This window comes from Phyllostomus hastatus, unplaced genomic scaffold (assembly GCF_019186645.2).
Source record: "Phyllostomus hastatus isolate PE091 unplaced genomic scaffold, TTU_PhHast_1.1 phas_contig_1, whole genome shotgun sequence".
Classification (NCBI taxonomy): domain Eukaryota; kingdom Metazoa; phylum Chordata; class Mammalia; order Chiroptera; family Phyllostomidae; genus Phyllostomus; species Phyllostomus hastatus.
This window is the reverse complement of record NW_025333498.1, coordinates 25605023-25621592: the sequence shown is the minus strand read 5'-3', so window position 1 is coordinate 25621592 and position 16570 is coordinate 25605023. Positions and strand designations below refer to the sequence as shown.

The 16570-nt window shown below is 37.3% G+C and overlaps 1 pseudogene; it reads right to left on the bottom strand.

Moving 5' to 3' along the window:
• Positions 1 to 400: 400 nt before the first annotated feature.
• Positions 401 to 15927, bottom strand: LOC123816822 (annotated as a pseudogene).
• Between the last annotated feature and the right edge of the window lie 643 nt (positions 15928 to 16570).

Genomic DNA, 16570 nt, shown 5'->3' with positions numbered 1-16570 from the left:
TTGTTTATTTGTAGAGAGGGAAGGGAGGATGAAAGAGAGAGAGAGAAACATCAATGTGCAGTTGCTGGGGGTCGTGGCCTGCAACCCAGGCATGTGCCCTGGCTGGGAATCAAACCTGCGATACTTTGGTTTGCAGCCCACGCTCAATCCACTGAGCTACGCCAGCCAGGGTGGTTTTATATTCTTATTTAATAAAACTGATAAATTTCAATTATATATAGAAACTCAATAATTTCCAATTTATTAATGCATAAATTGAGATTCGCAAACATAGTAATTTGTTTACTGTTACATAATTTGTTTTTTTCAATACATGATTTAGTGCATCTTTAAAATATTGCATATAAGTTTGAGAAATCATTTGGCATTTCGCTGTTTCTATAGTTGGATAACTTAGATCTTATTCATCAGCCTGCTGAACTGTTTCTTTTTCATAGATGCCATCCAAAATGTTTCTGATGTCCTAGTTTTTAACTGTTGTGGCTTGCTGAATTAAAGCAGCTGAACTTCATACAAGTTCAGTGTTATTTCCTTCAAAAATCAACTCATCTTTCTAGGCTTGAGATACTGAACAAGAAACTCCTGACCTCATCCAAACCCTGATGGTGTATTTTTCACCCAAGAAATTTCTGATTTCAGCAAGAGAACCGTTCCCCTGAATCACGACGTTGATGGGAAAGGAAGCATACACAGACCACACCTTGTGTCCGAAGCCCAGTGTAACACCCATGATCATGATCTATATATAGAGTGAATGGTGGCTAGTTTCTTTCTATTTCCCCACTATTTGTTTACCTGGAGCCTCTTTTTTTTTCTTACTGAGGAGACTTCTATATCGGTGTGATTGAAGTCCCTCTGCAGGGCGCCTCTAGCGCCCTTGACAATAACTGTGTGTCCCTTCAGAGCAATGTGGATGTTGTCTGGGATGTTGACAGTCCACAGCCTGAGTGCTGAGGGTGGCCTCCATCCTCGCAGTAGATGTGACAAAGAACTTGTTCTGAATAATCTGTTAATCAAATGTGTTGTAGGAAGAAAGAAGTGATAATAATTCCAAATCTGTGATTATCATTTAATTTACATTAACGAAGGCAAAATAATAAATCCTTGCAATGGTGCTAACTGTGACCTGGAACAGATACATTCTAATTCATTAAACTGATTTCAGTCATAAAGGAGGAAAGCCACACCCAAAAGAAAAAGAAAGTGGCCAGTCAGAAACAAGTGAAAGACAAGAGAATAGTGTGGTTAACTCCCCAACAATTTCATTTATTCCATCCTAGATTTTTAACTAAAAAATTGTATGTGATTGATTCAGAATGAACAAGTGATCCAATGACACGATGTAAAGAGAAGTTGGTTCAAGTGGCTTCTGGGAAATTTTGTTTTGCTTCTAGAGACCCTTAAGAAAAAAATCTCTTTTCTTCTGGTTGTTTTCATGTCCAAATGTGTTTCCTGGGATTGCTTACCACTCATAAGAGGAAGACACTACCTCCAAAAATGAAAAAGCAAAGACATGATAATATCTTTGAACATATGACTCAACTTTCTTGGAATCCACTGGGTTTCTAGTGTGAAAACAGTCATTTCTATACTGTTTAAATCAATTTTAATAAAGATTTCTATTTGCAGTTGAAAGAATCTTAACTATTACACTGGATCTCAGAAAACTTTCAGAGGTAAGAATATGTGAGGAGTATGTTGTTTCCACATTGAAAATTGAAAAAAATCATAAAGATTGTACCTAATAACAGCTTTTAATCCAATGCTCCATTTTTCCTTGTAGCATCTCTAAATGTGACAGGCATTTCAAACTTGCTTGTCAACGTGCTTAAAATGTACATGACATTTTCAAGGAGAGGAAATCAGGTAATTGCCTGAGCCAATAAGCTTTTTGGAGTCATCTTGAACTGCTGGCCCCCCTTCACAAGCTGAAAATAAAATGCCTAGGTGGAGGCAAGGAGGGGGGACCTTAAAATGTTTTGAGAAAATGTCAAATGTAATCTGTCTCTTTTGATTTAATAAACCATGGGAATTCCTAGGTGGGTGCTTGATTATATAAAAATGAGACCAGAAACTTGATCACAGCCAAATTCCCGGAGGAATATGGGTCCTGTCAGTTGAGAGTTTCCACAGTGGGATTTTCTAACTAATGGTTTCATTTTGCCTAAATGATAAAATCTCTTCATCTTAGTCCTTTCTGGTCACCAAACTAAAGTACTAATTCTGGTCCTAGATACTTCATACTAATAGTGCTCCAATAATAATGACAATATATTTTCTCAGCAATCCAAAATGCCTTGTACACAGTAAGCCTTCAAAAATAATCAACAATTTATAGAACGTTTCAAACATCTTTTCCATCTCAGTCCCAAACACTCCTATTTCTACACATTCTGCTATTCATGAGCTCTTTAGTATTTCTGGGGTTCTCTGATGGAGATTAACATGCTTTTGAGATTCTTCAATCAATATAACAAATTCATTCAACAAATATTTATTTTCATGTTCCAGGCAAGGACTGGGCACTTGGGATATAACAGTAAACAAAACAAAATTCCCTCTCTTCAAGAGGTTTATAGAGTATAAGAAACAGTCAATAAATAAGAAATAATAATTAAATCAACTGTTTAACATGTTAGGGATGGTAAGTGCCATGGAAAAACATACTAAACAGGGTAAAGAGATTTAGAGTGTAGGGGATGAAAGGCAGATGGCAGTTTTAATAAAGACAGTGATGATGGGCCTTAGTGAGAGTGTGAACTGTGATAAAGAGTGGATGAAAGTGAGAAAGTTATCCAAAGGAATATTTGGGGCAAGGGCGTGGCTGGCACAGGAAACCACTGCTGCCAAGTTTCTGAGGTGAGAACCTACCTCGTGTGTTTGATGAATAGCCAGGAGGCCACGTGTGGCTTTTGCAGAATGAGTGGAGGGAAGAATACTGTGGGAGTTCTGAGGAAGGCAGAGGGAAGACAGGGTTGGGTGGCATAGTTACACTCTAGTTATGTAGGGCCTTGTGTGCCATTGTGTAGACATTGGCTTTTACTCTAAAGGAAACAGAATGCCAATACAGTGTATTCAGTACAGAAACAATATGGACTGGTTTGTATTATAGGAAGATCACTGGTGCCATATTGAAAATAAGGTGAACAAAGGGTAGAAGCAGAATAATCAGAAGTTATTTCATTAGTCCAAGCAATTAATAATGGTAGGTATAGTTTTTGCTGGAGTTGCCATAACAAATGACCATAAACTGTGTATTTTAAACAATGAAAATTTAATCTCTTACTTCCTGGAGGCCACAAGTGTGAAATTAAGGCCGTGGTCTCCTGAAGGCTATTGAAAAGAATTTGTTCATGTCTCTTCCAGCTTCTGGTGTTTGCCAGAAATTGTTGGCATCCCTTGGCTTCTGGCAGTATATGTCTATCTCTAACTCTGTCTTTACTTCACTATTTTCTCTTTGTGTGTCTGCATCTCCAAATCTTTGTCTCCTTAAAATTATACCAGTCATTAGATTTAGGATCTACTTTAATTTGGCATGATCTCATTTTAACTTGATTATATCTACAAAGAACATATTTCTTTTTTAATTTTTTTAAGATTTTATTTATTTATTTTTAGAGAGGGAAGGGAGGGAGAAAGAGAGACAGAGAGAAACATCAATGTGCGGTTACTGGGGGCCGTGGCCTGCAACCCAGGTACGTGCTCTGACTGGGAATCAAACCTGCGACACTAGAACCTATTTCCAAGTAAGGTCACATTCATAGGTACCAGAGGTTAGGACTTCAAAATGCTATGCAGAGGCAACAATTTAACCCATAGAAGTAGGTAGTACTAGTAGAGATGATGGGAATGATGAGATTCTGGGTGGATTTGGAAGGTAGACCCAGCAGGATGAGAAGATGGATGTCAGATGTGAAAGAAAGTGGCTCCAAGGTTGACTGACACCTTAATTTTTCATCTCCCCTTGACTTCTAATTCAGTTACCACTCACACATCTGTTTTTCAGCTTTCTAAATTCTGTTGTTGTTGGATCCTGTTCAGTATTTTCTCTCATAGGTTTATAACTTTAAGTAAAAATCACTAGCGAGGCATTTGGGGTTTGGAAAATAGTTGTATTGAGCACATATGTGTATAATCTGCAATGCTTATCCAAAATTTGTCTCTGGGGGTAAATCTAAGTTTGTGGAGGCGGAAGCTTAAACATTTCCTGGGCTCACTTTAAGAAAAATTATAAATACAAAATTAGGTGCAATAGCAGTATTTTCCTTAAACCCAGACAAGAGGGGCCCCAGTTCTGGATACATGCATATACACACACGGATGCATTAAAGAACCCAGATTCTCTATCACTTGGGATCTGACACTCAGCACTAACACAGAACAAACTATAAATCCAAACTTGTGCACTCATGACTAACATCTTTCAAGTCACAGGGAAGTCTTTTCCACATCTCATGTTCTATGTTTAAAAAAAAAAAGGTTACTGTGTCTAAACACTGTGAAGATTTGTTGGTTTTGCTGATGCCCACATCTGGGCCAGGCATCGCTTTGGAGTTTGAAGAGGATTGGAGACGTAGGAGTACCTGGGTAACAGAAAAGACAAATTATCTTATCAGTTCCTTACTCTGAATAAGCATGACTGCAAGAGAGTCTGGGTTTTTAAGTAGTGGCAAGTAGTGGCAAAGACTCATTCATTCATTCACCTATGGTTCTATTCAGGTTCTAAAATTCAGCATGATGTTCACAATATTTGCACCAAATAGCACTTGGGAAACATTTTTTTTTAATAATGAGCAACTCATATTCTTAAATTTGTGTAGATAGTGATATGAATACTTAAAATAAATATAGAATCTTCACTCACTGTATGGTTCTATATATTGCCTTGCAAGATTAATAAATTACAATTAAGTAGCAGCTCTTTATATGATAAAATTAAAATGTTTTGTAGTATTTTTTGTAATAACAATAATATATTGTAATAGATATGATTCCTTGTGAGGTTTGAACATGATATTCAAAATTCTAAGTTTATTTCTGAAGCTAAGTGTTTTTTAAGACATTTATTGAAAATTTCAGTAAATACTGCCCCAAGAGAGCAAATTTTCTCCAAATTTAATTTAATAAAATATTATAAAATACTCAGAAAAGCTAATCATCATCACTATTAAAATTAAAAGTATGTAAGAGTCTTGATTATTACAATATATGTAGGTCTTTTGGTAAAAGTAAAAAAATGACTAAATATTTGTATTCCATGAATTATTGCATCCCTATAAAATTATCCCCAAAATCATTACTCCATTACTGGATTAGCCAGCTGTGTATAGTAATTTCAGTTCTCTTTCACATTTGACCAAGTTCCAGTCACCTAAAAACACTATTTTTTACATTTTTATCTCCTAATTTATCCTTGTGGAGGTATAATGGCTAAGACTGAAGAACACTTTATCTACAGTTAGTGTATTTACAATGTTGGTATTTAGACACGTGGTGTGATTGTTTTTCCATTGTACTATTTCTTTGATACGAAACATTAGAGTTGATGGACCTGTTCAAATGTGAAAATTTCCTTATAATGAGGGGAAAAAGCATCAGGCCAATTTACAAATTCCAAAACATGGTCAAATATACCATATCTACAATGCCAGAAAAATCAATTCACAATTTGATTTATTTTACTTAAACTTAATTTCCTGACAGACATATTTTTTCCTTTAGTTTTGGTTGAATACTCTGTTTGCCTCTTTATATGACAAAATGCCTATTTTTAATAGACTATTAACATAATTCAGTGTTTTTATTGCATGATATTCATATGTATATTTCCATAATATTTATAGTTTAGAACTTTTCAGCTTCACAAATCATTATTAGAAATGTCCTAGAAACATTACGATTGTTTCGAAGTTTGGGAAAACTTGGTCTAAAGATTTCTCTCCTATGAGAATTTTTACAAATAATCTTCCTGCTATCCCTGCTGCAGTTTGTGCCCTCTAAAGTTGGGAATTCTGATAGATTCTATTTGGTGTGATTTCCATCAAAAAGAAACTGAAAGAGCTATATAAGTGGTGTGTTTAGAGCCCAATATGCTGCATTATTAAGCATAGGGTATTCCTGACGGGAGATAACTTTTATATTCACCGGATGGTGATGAAATTCTGATTCTTTGCTGACAAATTGAAGTCTTAACAAGAATTTTCCACAGGGACGCTTTCCTCTCATGATGCAACCTCTGCTGCTTTATTTGCTGTCACCACGCTGGGTGCGCCAGCACAGTGGGCCATAGCAGCACCCCGGGAGGGGTTCTTCCGCGGAACAGCAATGACTTCACTGCACACGGACATGCCTGAGCATTACATAAACGTATTCCAGTAAGCCCAAAGTAAGTTTATCTCGGAGTCCACCTCTCTTAGCCCAGATCCCTCAAATGCCTGTGGTCTTTCCAGTGCCACCAGACACCTAGAAAGTGTGGAGCGGAGAGAAACATGACTCTTTAAAAGGTGGAAGCTAAATGCCTTTATTTTGAATTTTATAGAAACATGGGACCATATAAATACCCTGCTAGGCCCCTTTCTCAGGGTCTTGGAAGGCACCTGCACCAACGAAGGGCCCTGTAGCTTAAGCTTCATTAGCTTCACAGCGCGCTGCCTCTCTGCTTCCTGTGTGAAGTCGCTTTGCTGTCGCCATTGATTGCTCCGAAAGCTTGGCTGACCAACACCTGGGGGGAGGTCTTCAACTTTTGATAATTTCAGTCGCTTTATATAGGATAGTGAATAAAGTGGAACCCGTATAGATTTCAGCTTTGTTTGCAAAAATTCCGTCCCAGGGCTTTTATAGTACAAATAAAATCAGTTAGTAGCTAACCAATTTTTGTTTTTCAGAAGCTAAAAAAAGCAAGTTTAGAATTGAGCTAGGCCATGCGGCAGCACAGGGAGAAGAAGAATGAACTGAAATGAAAGCACAATCTGGAAGAATAACTTCAAAACAATGCAGCAGGATGAGAGTCCTGCTGCTCCCATTTATGAGTCTCTCAAAGCCCGGTGCTCACATCAAGGGCTGTTAGCAGGCGGCACACTCCTAGGCAACCAACCGGCAGGGGGCGCAGGCTGGGATTCTTGCAGGGTAGCACAAGAAAATCAATTTCAATCCTCCAAGGATGATATAGGCCAATGAAGGTCACTAAACACTATCAGTTCTCTAAGACCCTTGAGACTTGAGAAGAGATTTCCAAAAATTACCACACCTCCAATTTTGGCCCTCTGGTTGAAAGCGCATACTGTATTTTCTATTTCTGCCCATTTTTACCTGTCGAGGGGAGGAGTAAGAAAGAGAGGCATATGTAAGTATGAACTATCTGAACATTCTGGTTCAAATACCACTGATTACAAAATAAATTCTTGGAGTTGTAATTACACCAGTAAAAAGACTGACTACTGTATTCATCCACCTAAGGAAAAGTGATTTGCATTTTTTAATCCAGTTATTTTACCAGTGGTCACAGCCATTGATTATGTTTTGATTAATGCCTGGGAAAATTAAATGTTTCAGTAAGATTTAGAAGGATCAGTGATGAGATAGTAAAGTAGAAAGCATAAAACTTACACAAGTGTCTCAGCGTGCTCCCCGTTCCTTTGCTTATTTTGTAGCCTAGCATAATTCATTTAACTCCTGGGAGTCTCAATCTTCTCATCTATAAAAGGGGATAATGATGTCCATCCCACTAACATTAAAGAATTGTTATGAAGGTCCAATAAGAAACTGTGTATATAAATGCTTTTTAGACAGAAATGTTAAAAACATAGGATATTATTATATCTATTTTTGAAAATATGAAACTAATGCCTTACTAAGACAATCTTTTTTATTGAGGTGGGTGATATGAAAAAAGCAGAGAAGTGAAGGACACATTGAGGAGAAATTAGGCTTAGACTAGATGGTGGAAAGTCTGAGGGCTGTTCCAGGGGGAAAAATAAATAAACCCAGGGAGTTTATTTATTTTTATTACTTTTATTTTTTTTCAATTACAGTTTACATTCAATATGATTTAGTATTGGTTTCAGGTGTACAAAATAGTGGTTAGACAATCATACATTTCACAAAGTGTTCCCTCCAATATTTCTAGAACCCTCCTGGCACCATACATAGTTGTTATAACATTATTGACTATATTTCCTATGCTGTATTGTATATGGCCATGACTATTTTATAACTACCAATCTGTACTTCTCAACCCTTCACCTTTTCCATCCAGCCTCCCATCCCATTTCTCCTCTGGCAACCTTCAGCATACTGGGATATTACATGCTGAACAATGCAATGGACACAGTATAACATTGTTTAGAGATACCCTTAAATTAAGCATAATCAGAGGATACATAGACTTTTTGAAGTTGCTAGACTTTCAGGGTTGCATCACAAAGCCTAGCAAGTCATTACCCTCCCAAAATACTTATGTACTCTTTTGGGCACAGTGCTAGTGAGTGACATCCAATGGGCTGGGAAACCAACTTCTGTTCTCTGTGCAGTCCCACCTCTTTATAAACTATAGGAAATGAAAGGGTTGCTATGAAATGTGTAAATACAATGAAGTTAGAGCTCAAACTCTGCCTCCTTGTGTCTACCTTAAACTCAGAACCTTGGCCATTCAGTTAAAAAAAAAAAGTTATACTATAGTGGAAAGCTTTCACAAGGGTTTCATTAAAACCAAATTGCATCCCCAAACTCTGAGAATATTCTGCTCTTCATAAAATGGTCAATATACTCACCTATTGAAGAGTTATATGTTGATCGTATTGATTTTGGGACTCCTGTTATGAGAGACTTTAACTTGGACTGAAATCAGACAAGACAAAAATCCCTAAACGGGAGTATTTTGTTGGTGACTTCTGGTCCCACACATGCTTTGTTTTACTAAGACCAGGCTGATTGGTGACATCAGCACATTCATAAGAAGGCACCTCTTTCTTGTTTTATCTGTTCATGTTTGGGAATCTCAGTTTCACAAATGAAATGGCACATAAGAGCTCCGTTCCCCTTGGATATGCTGTCCTCCATGAACTGACATGCACTTGGTAGGTACCTGCAGTAATGGGTAGTGACCAGTGAGGGCAGCAAAGAGCAGTATCCCAAGAGTAGTTGAGCTACAAGGATTTCTGCCTGAGATGGTTATCACTCAAGAGGTGACAAATAACATCAGAAACCTGGGAGAATTACATGTGTCAAGCAGAGAAGAAAGAGCTGAGCTACTCGAAATAGAAAAGAAATTGTGAATAAAAGCCTGTAGTTACATAAAAGAAATGCTTTATAGAGTTTGAAAGCTAATGTGAACAATCTGATGGACAGGAACTCAAACAGGAAACAGAATCGAAGACTGCGTGTGGAGCTGTGGAGTGAGGAGCAACCTGTGGCACAGATGTGACTAGCAGGCAATTCCAAACTCAATTCCAAACTCAATTCAAAGTTTTGAAACTTTTTCAGCACTCAGGGGCAGTTCTATGTTTCTGGAGAGAAGTTCCTATTTCCTAGGATAACTATTTTATACTTGTTTGCAGCATTAATAAAAAAAAGTTGTAATAAAGCCAATGAATAGTAATCATAAAATACTCATTGTTTTCATTGTCGCTATTATATACTGAATACTTTTTATGTGTCAAGCAATATTCTAAATATTTTAAACATATTAATTCATATTACAGAATAAAGGCAATTGTGTGTACAGAGTTGTTCTTTGTTGTAAACATTGCTTGGGCTAAGATTTAAAAGCTCAGCAATGGGCATTGCTGGTTGCCTATTCAGCATTCATTCTAGCATTCATTCTCCCCTCCTCTGTCCTAAAAGAATACTATTTTCCCTTATTTTATTGTCTTTTACTTTTAGTTATTCATCTCTCTCCTTAAAGTCTGTGGATCAATTTAGCCCAGCTCCATAAGTGAGCTTTCATTCATTTTGCTCAGAATAATTCTATTCCCTTGCTCAGGTTCCTTACAGGTTCAGGGTTTGACATGACACACAATTCCAGACAATGAGAATGAAAAGTTTCCCGAGAACTTCTTTTAAAGTTCCACCTATAATTTGGGTTGGATTAAAATAAAGTTTCACCTAATTCTTCCATAACTGCTTTGAAGAGTAACCACTTTGCATATAATACAGTCTTTAAACAAAAAAACATTTTGTTTATTTACTTCTTAGAGGGGAAGGGAGAAGAAGAAAGAGAGAATCACAATGTGCAAAATATTCATTAATTGGGTGTCTCTCACATGCCCCCAACTGGGGAACCTGGCCCAAAACCCAGGCATATGCCTTTACTGGGAATCAAACCTACAACCTTTTGGTTCACAGGCCAGCAATCAATCCACTGAGCCACACCAGGCAGGGTTGACGATGAAGGAGCTGGAATTCGATCCCGGAGCTGTCTGACTGCTACAAAGCCCAGGCTTTTTCCACTATAACCTGGACTTTTACTTATGTCACCACCAGTGATAGACTAGTGCCACCCCTCCTCCAAAGATGTTTACATCCTAGTCCCCAGAACCTGTGAATATGTTACCCAATCGGGCATAAGGTATATGTTATCTTATTTGCATTTGTGACTAGCTTAAACATTTTGAAATGGGAAGATTATCCTGGATTATCCAAGTGGGCTCAATAAGGGTCCTTATAAGAAGAAGGCAGCAGAGTCAGAGTGAGAGAAAGAGGTGCAATGGCAGAACAGATCACAGTGGTGCAGCTGCGAGCCAAGACATGCTGTCATCCTCTAGAAGTTGTAGAAATTTCCAGCAGGAGCTGATCTTTCCCTGAAGCCTGTAGAAGTGTCTGAGCTCTGTGGACACCTTGATTTTAGTCATGTTTATAACCCATCTCAGATTTCTGATCTCCAGAATGACAAGATCGTGAATTTGTGTTGTTTTAAGCCATTAAGTTTGTAATAATTTGTTACAACAGCAATAAGAAACTAATGTATCACATAAACATAATCTGATATTCAAAAGTATCAGATATATGATCAAATTTTCAAAGAAACATGAAATTACTGCAACTTTTGAAATTTGACCAATTTACAATTCTGCTTGTTTGGCCACAATACCAACCTAACAAATTTCCATCAAGGGAAAACAAAAATTATTTTTATGCCTAGGTAATTTGACTCCATTTATGATAGTAACACAACCTGTGTATCATCTGGATATTTTTGTAAAATGTTTATGACTATGAGCTTATATTCATTTGGCTTCACTTTTATGTTACGTCTAAATGATAGCCCATTGCCGATCTCAGAATAAATGTGCCACCATCATGAAAAGTGTTCATGTTAAAAAACCATATTGACTAAATGCTTAGGGTGATTCAGTCTACCCTGTTTTAAAGTATATATTGAAGTAAGGGAGTTTCCTGAGGAATTTGACCATTTCACAAAATAGTAACATAAGGTATCTTCCTCAAGTGGTATTTTTCCCTGCAGAAATTTTATTGCTCTTTAAAAAGAGAGCCATCCTGTTATTTTGACTAAACTTGTGCAGTGGATTTTGGAACTGTTTTCATGAAGATGGTTACTAAGAGCAGTATCCAGTTAATTAAGTTAAATTAAGTTAATTTGGATACTGAAAAGACCATAAGTTTATTGTGCATACATGCCAAGGTACCTGTCTTTCCATGAAAACAAGAATAATCAAAAAGTCTGCATATAGCATGGATATGCTTTTTGAAAGACCACACAAAAAAGGCAAAATGTTTCTTTTGGTGGACACCCTTCCTTAAAGCACTCTCTGCCACCCTTAGCCACAAGTAGAAGCCCAGAAGTGGCACTTAATTCCTATTCAAGAATCACCACGCAATACTGTTTCTTATGTAAGATTCGCCGTTAATCCTCAATTAAGCTTACAGAATTCGTTGATGAGAACTACATAGAAGTTGCTATTGCACCTTATACAGGAAAATAATAACCAATAGGAATTACCGGATTTCTTACCTTCCATCTGTCATGTCATCATCTGTTAGAGAACTCAGCCTTGAGGAAATAGTACTGGGAAGATCTCTCAAACCTCTCTGTGATGATAGTAGTCATGAATATGGAACAATTTGGGGTCTTAATTCTTCATTTATCCACCTACACAAGTTTAGTGAGTATAATTTATTTTCTCTAAGTTTCAATTCCCTATTTTTTATATGAGACCCATAGCAGTGCCTATTTCATAGGAGTAGTATCAGTATGAGATGACCCATTTATAAAATCTGATACATGTTAAAAATATTCAATAAATAATAATGGTGATTGTTTTCTTGCCCCAGATTTAGTTGGGAATTCATGTACAATGCAAGTGAACTCTGGCTGTGGCATGGTCTGTGTTTACTAGTTTACTATTTATACAACAAGACTTAGTCCTTGTTAGATGCTATGGAACTGGATTAAGGTGAGTGTCTATTAATCTAATTGAGATCATGAGGCCCTTTCCATCACCTAATGCTGTCTTCCTCTTTTGAACTCATTTGAACCACAAGGTGAAAAATGCAGTAATTCTTTCGGGGGCACCAAAATGATGAAGTGGGGATACCTGTTAATTCGATATCTACTTGAAAAACACATAATTCATAAGAGCTCTAACAGTGAGGTACCCACCCTGCCGTGCTTCAGAGTTTATATTAGCAATCTCAGGGAGGAATGTGATACCAACTGGGGAAGTGCTGCCAAAGAGCCTCAGAGCACTAATGTTCGTTTGTCTTCCCTAGGATCCCATACAGAAACGAGTCTCTGTAGTTGTAAGAAGCCAGGTATAATTAGTTAGGGAATTGTTCCTTGTGACTAAGTTCTGTCCTGGAGACAATTAGGTTTCCGCCTTTTTATAATTGTCCAAACACTAGAGGTGTATAAAGACATGTTGTGATACAATTTATGCTCTTAAGGAAGCTAAAAGGAAAAAGAAGCAATTTGAACATAAATATACATATAAGGAGCACTTAGTTGATAAAATGTACAATAGATTATTATGCTTACTGGAGAATACACTAGTATTTTATAGTATACACTAATGCACTATAAGAAAGCCTCATTGGATCACTTGAAGGTTAGAATCACTGAGAAACTGTCTCTCAGGAGAGCAGATCAATCTTGAATATCTATCTGAAGATAGCATCTCTTTAAACCGTGTGATTGTCTGGAACTCTGGAAACAGTGAGAGTTTGTTCCTCTTGGTCAATTACACAGTAATTGTAATTGTAATGAGAGCTCAATCCAGAATATTTTTAAATACTTAGAAACTTGCAGTCATAAAAATTTTAAGTTATATTTTGATTTATAAGCATATTTTAGTCCTAGAAATATATGACAGGGTGATCAGGAAAATAATGTCAAGCTTTACAATGTATTACTTAAGGCCAACCTCCTGTGGAGGAAATTGGGATGGGACTAAATTCAAGGAGTAAAAGGGTTTTGTAAAATTTCCAACTGTGAGAGAAGATCTCGTTCATGTACTTTAAAAGGATAGTCATGGGTATCAAGTGGCTGTGATAGATTTCACTGCATGTGTTACAAGAGTAATGAAATAGGTTTTCTTCTAATGTCAGTAATTATATCCTCTGAAACCATTTAAATATGGGATACAAATTTTAATTACCAACCTACAAATATGCATGAGGGTACCTAGTTTAACAGTTTACAGTTATATGAAAGAAAACAGGAGGCACCATTTTAGGCCACCTAAACATGCCTTGCCGTGCATTCTAAGAGACTGTAAAACCATTTCCTCAGCATTAGGCATCACCTATCTCCAGCCAGGAAAGTGTGCAATCTAGAGCTGGGAAAGAAAGTTTCTCTGGAGACAATGGTCTGTATGCTGAGCTCCCACCCTGTTCCCAAGGGTGAGAAGTGATAAGGGCTTTTTCCTCACCTTAACCACAGTGAGAATGGCTTCAAAGAGACAATTCAGTGATCAGAATCTGGGGGACCCAGGACTTATGCCTGAACCCCTTGATGTGTCAGGTTACAACCAGACCTGCTTTACTTGGTAGCAGAACTGGATATTTCTGGGCAGATGATGTGAACCTACTCCTGTAACATGATAGTTCCAAAAGGCCAGGTATTTCTTTTATTTTTCTTTTTTTCTTTTGTTTTACTCTTGTATCCACGCTATTTGGAGTAGGCCTTTGCACATAGTAGTTGCTCAATAAACATGATGAATGAATTAATGGAATCCTAGCCCTTTCTAAGCATCAGTCTACCGGTGTAGCATACTCTTTGAGAACTGGGTCAACCCACAAATCTTCCCAAGGTGCTTCTGTTGGGCATCAGTTTGGCTCTATAAGTGAAGTTTCCATCAGAGGTGAAAAATGGAGCCCTGACTCTCAGCTCTGGTCTTTTGGCCCCAAGTACCTCTGCCTCAGAGGCTGCCAAAATTCTAAGCAGTCTGTCTCCATTGGAATTCTTCACCCCCACACTGCCAGAGCCCAAACTCCTACTGTTGCTCATTGCTTAAGAGGGAGAGATGCTTGGTTTGGAAATAGAAAGGAGGGAAACAACACCCTAGACCATTGTATCTTTTTACAAGAAAAGTATCTAGATGAAGTAATGATTGTGATGATTTTTGTTACTTTTTAAAGGAAGGATTGATGAATTTGTTTATGGGTAATTAAAAAAATAAAATGAAGTTGGTAGATGTATGTGGCTGGAAAAGTCTGTGGTTGGAAAAAAATATGATTTCAAAAAGGAAAATGAAGAGAACACAAGCAGGTTCGGATATCTTAAAGGTCTAACTCATTTTAAAAAATGTAGCAAGTATAAAAAAGTTTCTATGAACACCTCAACATTGTGTGTTTCCTGCCTATTCTTTCTTTAATGTCCACCCATTTGTGTGTTCTTGCAAGTACACATGTATTAAGTTCCTATGGAGTGAGCACCTTACTTAACACAGCACCTTACTTGAGAGTGTGGCTGGAGAGTCAGATAAATTCAATCCCTGCTTTTGCTGCTGGTCCGCTACATTATTTTGCATACGTTGTTTCAGTTGTCTAGGCCTCAGTTTCTCATTCATAAAATTATGATATTAATATTTGCATAACAAGGTTATTGTCAGAACTAAATGATATAATATTTATAATGCACTTAGGTAGGGCTGATTATACTGATAGCCTACCTATTTTCTTAATCAGGCACATACTGTTCTAATGTTATACTATTATAGAGCAACTGAAAGGCTAATAGTTAGAGAGTGAGAAATTTTGCATGGTATTTACAGTACAGTGATTACATTAAAGATAGTATTAATTTTTTTTCCAAATTCATCTATTCTTATAGAGCTGACATTTACAAAATATTTTGCTTTTAAAATATTATTTAGATTTAGTATGTTTCAGGTTAAAATGCACACATTATATGCACATTTTCTGCAAAACACAGAATGGTTAAATCTAGAAAACTGTCCCAAAGGGCAATGTTTTAGTACATTCTAACTTGGTGAACCAGATAGACAGGAATATAACTTTATGATAAATATTATTAGTGTATATAATTTGATGCATAACTGTCCAAAGCACTTCTGCTAATTTTATTTACTTCCTTGGCTTAAAGATAACATTTTAGTACTCTTGAACTTTATACAAAGTTGCAAGAACAATGCATTTTGAAACTGAGACTTCCTTTGGAATAGGTGGAGCAGTGGTAAAAATTCTCCTGCTAGAAGTATTAGGGCCCCAGAATAGTACATGTTGAGAGCTGACAGGTGTTGGGTAATGGGGAGGGGAGGGAGGAAGGTAGGTGACAAAAATATCTGCCACAGAAGTGAGGCACCAATATTATGAATTGAGAGACCAAACACCTCACTTGACCGCCCAGCTTTGTGGTGGGTTTTCTGTGTTCAAACCAGTAACTCTTCTCAATAAACACGGCTTCTTCTGCACCCTCATGTACTCTTCTAGCTGCTTGCTGCTATTTGCCATTTTAGAGCCATCTCTCAAGGAGACAGCCAATACTGATGATGTGTCCAGTGTGTTCCCAGAAAAATGCAAGAGTTATGTACTTCATATGTTAAGACTCAGAACCCTAACAGGTGCCTTACAATCCAAGAAAGAACTTGGAGGGAAATGCAAAAGCTGGCACTGCCAGTATGGGGATATTGTATCACCTGGCTGAATTCATGTCTTACCTGCTTTTCTAAAGCATTGCCTTCTCAAATCCATAATCTTTCATTTGTTGGGCAGTTACCTAGAAGTTTTCATTTCATAATAGAGAAAAGTTTTTTTTATTTTCTACCTATTTTTGTGACAAATTTGCCAGGCCCCTTCATCAGTCTTTCCTGAGTTTTCAGGTTGTAATTTTTATTGTCTGAAAAGCAGGCAGCCTTCTGAAGCTGCTGCTGCTGTTCATTCCGCGCTTCTCTGTGCAGCCCTTGGAGTCTCCTGCCTGAGAGGGCCCCAGTTTTGATCCAAGGGCAGATCAGCTCAGACCAACACAATGACCATCATGAAAAGGGCCAAAGTACTGAGCAACACTCTTCAAATGGAAATTGGGTATGTCTTAAAAATATAAAGCATTCATTAGCCTCCTCCTCTCCCTGACCACAGCCATCATGCACACACACAC